General features: G+C 43.3%; 1 long non-coding RNA gene across 1 annotated transcript; it reads left to right on the top strand.

The window, feature by feature from the left end:
• Window positions 1-202: 202 nt before the first annotated feature.
• On the top strand, window positions 203-7,066 carry LOC143928030 (uncharacterized). The gene is made up of 2 exons (XR_013262368.1): window positions 203-788; window positions 4,686-7,066. It is a non-coding gene; the product is annotated as an uncharacterized LOC143928030 (long non-coding RNA).
• The last annotated feature ends 629 nt before the right edge of the window (window positions 7,067-7,695 follow it).

The raw sequence follows: 7,695 nt of genomic DNA, 5'->3' as shown, positions 1-7,695 counted from the left end.
GGGCCTCATCCCCACAACCCTTGCCTGGTGGTTGTGGGGGTCTGCGGGCGGATGGCTTATCGGAATCTGGAAGCCCCCTTTAATAAGGGGACCCCCAGATCCTGCCCCCCAGTGTGAATTGGTAATGGGGTACAAATGTACCCCCTACCATTTCACAAAAAGTGTCAAAAATGTTAAAGACTATAAGGTATAAGGTACCTTTTTTTATTTATACTTTACTTTAATTTTATAAAGCCTGGGTTATGTGTACGTAACAGACTACTGATAACGTGATAATTAGTAGCGTGACAGAAAGAAGATGATTACTCAAGTCTGACCAGAAGGTCAGTCTCAAGTTTCTATACAAGCATCAATTGTCTGTTTCAACTTGTGATACCAACTGCATGGTGAGGTAATGCTGGTTGAGAATGGTTTTGCTGAACTCTTGACATATTTGGGGTCAGTCAGCAGACACTGATGTGCAAAGCGTAACGAGCTAACTAACCTTTGGTCTATATTTATTAACAAGGACTATTGTTTGAGGAAGTATAATGCTGACGTATGTTTATGTGTAATGCCTTCTAAGGGGCAGGGTCTTTTTCTCCTACTGCATAAAAGGCTATGTGTAAGTTAATAAACCTAGCAGCCATTATTCACGTACAAATCGTGTATGTGTGATGTCTGTCCACCGGTGAAACGGGATCTCCGCTCCTCCATCCTAGCCTAGGCAACCAGGGGTAACTGGTATTATTAAGAAGACGAGCAACCTAACAGTTTTGGTACCAGAAGTGGGGTTCGTCTTGCGACAGGTAGGTCACTTTACTCTTTTTACCTGATTGGTGAATGGTGTAAACACTTACTCTGTCCGGGCGGCCGCTACGAACTTAGTTTAAATTTAAAAGAAGTAACTGTGCCTTCGCGGCGGACTAGGCTGGTCCCTCGGAAGGTTAAAAGGGCTCGCAAGGAATTTATAGGTTTAGGGGAGTCCGACTAGGTTGGTCTGACTTAAAACTATTGGTGATAGTATTTTTAACACGGGAAGTAGTAGATTACGCCCGTGACAAAGGGATTGGTGGAGTGGACGCCCATTTGAAAAAAAATTTTTTTTAAAGTGCACTATAAATTGATAAATGTATTGCAATACGGTTATTTCATGTCTTAAAGTATATTAAGAATATGTCTGTTCCTCTCTAGGTACGTGTGTAAGTATATAGAGTATAAGTTTTAATATAGAGTATAAGGAAAATAATTGTTGTTGTTTAAATGAGTGCAGAGTATGAGGAGCCCTCTTGTAGTGACATAGCATCCGCCTGCCCCCATTGCACGTTAGGTCTACTCTTCCTAAGAATAGATGACAAGTGGATTTTACTGACCACCAGACCAGGGGGGTTCTCTTGCAGACTTGGTGTAAGAGGGGTATATCCCGCCACCAGGAAAGATTTACCCTTCATCGTATATTAAGGGTAAATCTTCATAGTTTTATATAAGTCCATCTGCCCCAAAAAAGATCAGGGATCCTACTCCCAGACCAGAGACCGGATTGTTGGACAAACCAGGTGTTATCACCTGTGTCCTGCCACTAGACACACACTGCCCAGACTACTAGATGGGGAATTCTGCAGCAACCCAAGCCATGGCCACCCCATCACCCTATGAATTTGTCAGTAATATGATCCCTGGCCCCCAGGTAGAACCATTTTGGACACAAGTCCGGGAAAGGTGTCACCAATTGGGAATCCATGACCCAGGACCCCAAGGTCCTTGTTCAGAGGAAGACTGGCAAGAAGTCAGTAAAATTTGTCAGGTACATAAGCATTCTTATCCTCCCTGCAAAGGGGCTGACCCACAATACATGAAGGATTGTTTCTGTGCATGGAACAAATGCCTTGGAAAATATAGGCAATTGTGGACAGCAAGGACATTGGAAATCCCAGTGCCCTTATAGGACTGGACAGATTAGAGCAAGAGGCAGAGGCAGGGGATTTAACCCCCAGACCCGCCCACAGTATCCCCGTTATCTGCCATACCAGAACCCTCGTCAACCACTACCCCAATATCCTACACAGCCACAAATAATGCACCGAGGGAAACTCTGTTGGTATTAATGGGACACCTGTCACCCATCCCATCACTCCACCACTGACTGTAGCCACTCCAGAAGGACAGAAATTATGTACCCAAACTTTTGCCGTCTTGTCCTCATGCCCTGTGCCCCTTATGGGACGGGACCTCTTGGCACAACTGTGTATTACCATTAAGTTTAATAGAGAAGGTTCCCTTACAGCTAGTTCACCATTATGTGACTTACATGGCCCTAAGCGACATGCACACAGAGGCTTCTTTATGCTACTCCCCGCCTCTCTCGAAACACATGCTATCTGGGCAGAAAATAAAGGGACCGTGGGATTTGTTAACTGCACACCCTACTCCCCCCAAATGCGTCCTGACGCAGAAGCACAATATCACAAACAATACCCCCTGCCCCCCGAAAAGACCCAAGGCATTGCCCCCCAGATCGATGACTACATATCTAAAGGCATCCTAAAACCAATCATTAGCCCCTGGAACACACCCATTTACCCTGTAAAGAAGGCCAGTGGCGAGTGGAGACTCGTCCAAGACCTCAGAGCAGTAAACAAACAAGTGATTCCCCTCCCACCCCTAGTCTCAGACATCACTTTTATTTTCTCATGCATACCGGCAGACTCTCTATGCTACACAGTAATTGATTTAGCGAATGCTTTCTTTAGCATTCCCATTGCAGAGGAAGCCCAACCTATGTTTGCTTTCTCCTGGGCCGGGGGCCAACTAACCTGGCAAGGGTATGTAGACAGTCCAGCCGTCTTCTCTATGGTACTCAACGAGACTGTCAAGTCTTGGACTTCTGAGCGTGGGTCGGTACTAATACAGTATGTGGACGACCTGCTCCTGTGCAGTCGAACTGCTGAAGATTGTGCGGTCGATTCAACATCACTGTTGGGACACCTAGCCCGAGCCGGACATCTCGCCTCCAGGAAGAAGGTGCAATGGTGCCAATCCCAGGTTGAATACTTAGGTTGTATCCTTAGAGAAGGAACAAGGCTGGTGTCACCTAAACGTGCCGCAGCCCTACAAGCTCTCAGTCCGCCAAAAGACAAGGCCGCCCTACTCTCATTTTTGGGTGCAATGGTATATTGCCGCCAATGGATTCCTGACTGTTCTCATTATGATAGTATCCTAAGAGAGGCTACTGGCTCGGCAGCCCCTAAATTAATAGATTGGACTGAAGACAGACTACAAGCTTTTCAAGCTCTATTAAACAGTCTGTCATGTGCACCCGCCCTGGGATTGGTAGACTATGGTAAAGCTTTTCAGCTGTACTGTGTAGTTTCAGGGAAATCTTTTGCCGCGGTTCTCACACAACAACATGGAACAGGATACCGCCCGGTTTCTTACCTATCCAAGAAACTCCCTGTCCAGGTTCAAGGCATGCCGTCATGTCTCCAGAATTTAGCAGCCTGTGCTATGGCAGTACAGGACGCTAACAAAATGATCTTGGGCCACCCAATGACACTTTTCACCACCCATTCTGTCACCCACCTCATACAGAACATGAACACCCAACACATGACCTCACAAAGGCTCAGCGGTTATGAGATTACCCTTATGAACACTGACAATCTATCTCTTAAATATGTTCCCGTTAGCAACCCTGCTGTCCGCCTCCTGCACTCCATGCTGCGTCTACCACAAGACCCAGACCAGCTTCATGACTGTGTGGAAAAAGTGGAATCCATCACATCCCCTAGACCTGATCTCACGGATACACCTATTATAGATGCGGAAGATGTTTTCGTTGACGGTAGTTGCTCCCGCCCCTCTGATTCCACTTTCCTAACAGGTTATGCGATAGTCCAATTACCAGACAAGGTGCTAGAAGCCAAGCCGCTACCTCCCTCTTCAGCCCAAGTAGCAGAATTGGAAGCTCTCATCAGAGCCTGCATTCTATTCACTGATAAAAAGGTGAACATTTACACTGACAGTAGATATGCTTTCGGATTGGTGCATGACTTTGGTGTGATATGGGCTAATAGAGGTTTCAAAACCGCAGACAATAGACTAATTGCCAATTCAACACATATTATGGCTCTTCTCCAGACCATCCTTCTCCCAAAGGAAGTGGCTATTATCAAGGTAAAAGCCCATTCCTCGGATAACAGTGAAATATCCAAGGGTAACGCCCTAGCCGATAGGACTGCAAAGCAGGCTGCCGCCTCCTCCCCTAACCCCCCTGCCCCCACAACAGTTTTCTTTAAAGAGCATTTCACTTAATCTAACTTCAAAACAATTGTAGCACAAATACAAACAATGGCCACAGACCAGGACGTTCGTTTCTGGGTCGCTGCAGGATTGACCAAAGACCCCGAGGGTCTTTGGACAAAAGAGGGGAAGGTACTGGGAATACCTGAAGCAAGTTGCATTCTCATACTCTCATACCTCCATGGCCCAGGACACATAGGAGCTGCCCCTTTAACCAACCTGTATAATAAATCTTTTTGTACAAATAATTTGAATAAACAAATCCAACTTCTGACTATTACCCCCATTAGACCCTAACTCTGACATTAACATTTATTCCCAACAGGAAGTGTACGTGAAAAATCTGGTAAGTATGCTCCACGAAATAAACGAACAAGTTTCTGTCACCTTTTTCCCTCTTGCCACAGAACCAACGCATCCCTTCATCCCTGGGGATAAAGTGCTGATCAAACAATTAGCACAAAGAAAGAGTATCGGACCGGCTTTCTCAGGACCATGGAAGGTGGAAAAGGTATCCAGGACCGCAGTGTTAACAGACCTAGGAAACACCTGGATCCACGCCAGCCGTCTTAAGAAGTGTCCCCAGCTTCCCTCGACTCCAGAGCCCCTGGCAGTGACAGAGAGCAGCAACTCCCAAGAACAAGATCTACAAGAAGTTCAGAGAGGCATAGAACAAATTTCCCTGGAAGATCCCACACCCCCTCAGAAGGACAAAACAGAGCCAACAACTGCCGGGATGAGAAACGAAGAAGAAGAACAGAACTCTTAGATAACAAATAATCAGAACTTTAAAAAACAAAGATGCTTTCTCCATCAGTGTCAGGGAAGGCCTTGTGCCTCTTATGCTGTATTACCCTAGTAGTGTTTTTACCAACCTGGTTGATAGCTAATTGTATATACCACCCAGAAAATTTGGGACCATTAAAAGGGATTTGTGGGACTCCCCCCCCCCCAAGACAAATAACACACCCGCTGCTAGACACAAAAGAAGTGAACCTCCCCAAGAGTTCACTGATAAAATGTTGTTATTAAAATTTAAATACAGTTATGCCCAAAAATTAGGTTTTGATAAATGCTGGATATGTAGTAAGCTTCACCCTAGTACTGCTAGGATTCCTTTGATGGCCATACCTTTAAATTTCACCCTTCTCCTTAAAGGCACACCCCCAATAGTTCTTACCGATGTTACAAGAAAAGCTTCTAACAAAACCCTCACTTTTCAGATCATAGGTAGAAGCCATTATCCAGATTGGTGTTTTAGGTTGGGAAATACTACCAAGGGAGCCGAAATTTGTAAGCAATCAAAGCTTAATATTTCAATGACAGCATTAAACGAGACCTTTTATAGAACTCAAGACACCACCTTAAACACCACATTATACCAATTGTTAAATACCAGCACCACTTCCCCTATGGCTCAACTCTTATCAACTCTTACATTTTCTGGCTATTCCGACAAATTGTATAAAGTGTTCCTCAAGCGCCCCATAGCCTTGGGGAATAATACTTATATCTGTTGTGGGAAGCTTTGTCACCCTTGGATCCCCACAAAACCCCAGGGATGGTGTTATCTCGCAGCACTAGCCCCCATTATGGGTGTGTTGGGGGATAAAGAAGGGAGTCACCTTCTTGAAGCCAGTGTTCATCCCAGATATCCCCTTAAACATCGTAATAAGAGAAAGATATTCCTAGAAAAAGATATGGCATGGGCCTGGTTCCCATCCTGGACAGGATGGGGAATAGATTTAATGAAGAGACTGAATAATTATACTGGAATTATTGATGAGATCTTGGAAAAGAATTCCGACGATATCACTAAATTAAACATAGAAACTAGGGCAATAAGGAAACAGCTAGAACTACATGAACTGGCCATAGAAAGTATGAGTGCAGCACTCACAGGGCTTTGTGAAGTTACGGAAGACTATGAGTGCTGTACCTGGATTCATAATACTAGCATTGAAATACCTGATTACTATAATATAATTGCACAACACAGAAAAGAAGTAAATAAACTCCAAGACGAGGCTAGGAATATTGCAATAACATGGGACCCTCTAGCCAATTTTAGTCTTGGAAATATAACCTCTTGGTTAAAAAACACAGCCATGACTATTGTGATCATATTGTTTTTTATTTTATTTTTATACGCTTGCTATAGAATTGTAGGATGTCTTTGTTCTGCTAAGGGGACTATATCAAATCAGGAGACCCTAAAGTTAACCGCCATTCCCAATAGTTCAAATATTTGGTATGAGAATCAGGAACATGAACCTTGATTAGGTTTTGACCATTCTGTATAGTACAGAATGGCCAAAGGGAGGATTATAAGGTATAAGGTACCTTTTTTTATTTATACTTTACTTTAATTTTATAAAGCCTGGGTTATGTGTACGTAACAGACTACTGATAACGTGATAATTAGTAGCGTGACAGAAAGAAGATGATTACTCAAGTCTGACCAGAAGGTCAGTCTCAAGTTTCTATACAAGCATCAATTGTCTGTTTCAACTTGTGATACCAACTGCATGGTGAGGTAATGCTGGTTGAGAATGGTTTTGCTGAACTCTTGACATATTTGGGGTCAGTCAGCAGACACTGATGTGCAAAGCGTAACGAGCTAACTAACCTTTGGTCTATATTTATTAACAAGGACTATTGTTTGAGGAAGTATAATGCTGACGTATGTTTATGTGTAATGCCTTCTAAGGGGCAGGGTCTTTTTCTCCTACTGCATAAAAGGCTATGTGTAAGTTAATAAACCTAGCAGCCATTATTCACGTACAAATCGTGTATGTGTGATGTCTGTCCACCGGTGAAACGGGATCTCCGCTCCTCCATCCTAGCCTAGGCAACCAGGGGTAACTGGTATTATTAAGAAGACGAGCAACCTAACAAAGACAAGAGACAGTTTTTGATAATTTCTTTATTAACCACTACAATACAGGGCACTTTCACCCCCTTCCTTCCCAGCCCAATTTTCAGCTTTCATCGCTCTAGCGCTTTCAGTGAAAATTGCGCGGTCGTGCTACACTGTACCCAAATGAAATTGTTATAATTTTGTTCGCACAAATAGAGCTTTATTTTGGTGTTATTTATTCAAGAGCTTATTAACGATATAAGCGCAAAAAAAGCGGAAATTTGGAAAAAAAACAATATTTTCTTTTTTCTATTTGAAAAGAATTCCAATAAAATCAAATTTTGTCATAAATTTAAGCCAAAATGTATTCTGCTACATGTTTTTGGTAAAAAAAATTCCGTTAAGTGTATAATAATTGGTTTGTGTGATCAGGGACATATGTACGCAAATGATCATGTACATATGTGTGCAGGTGATCACGTACATATGTGTGCAGATAATCATTGGGACATGTGATTTTAGTGGGGCATATGTGGGGGACATGTTTTTATTATTAG

The sequence above is a fragment of the Lithobates pipiens genome, unplaced genomic scaffold (genome assembly GCF_037356315.1).
Source record: "Lithobates pipiens isolate NorthernLeopardFrog02 unplaced genomic scaffold, aLitPip1_a1.2 Scaffold_23, whole genome shotgun sequence".
Lineage (NCBI taxonomy): Eukaryota > Metazoa > Chordata > Amphibia > Anura > Ranidae > Lithobates > Lithobates pipiens.
The sequence above is the reverse complement of the archived record's forward strand: the minus strand, read 5'-3'. Positions and strand labels throughout refer to the sequence as shown.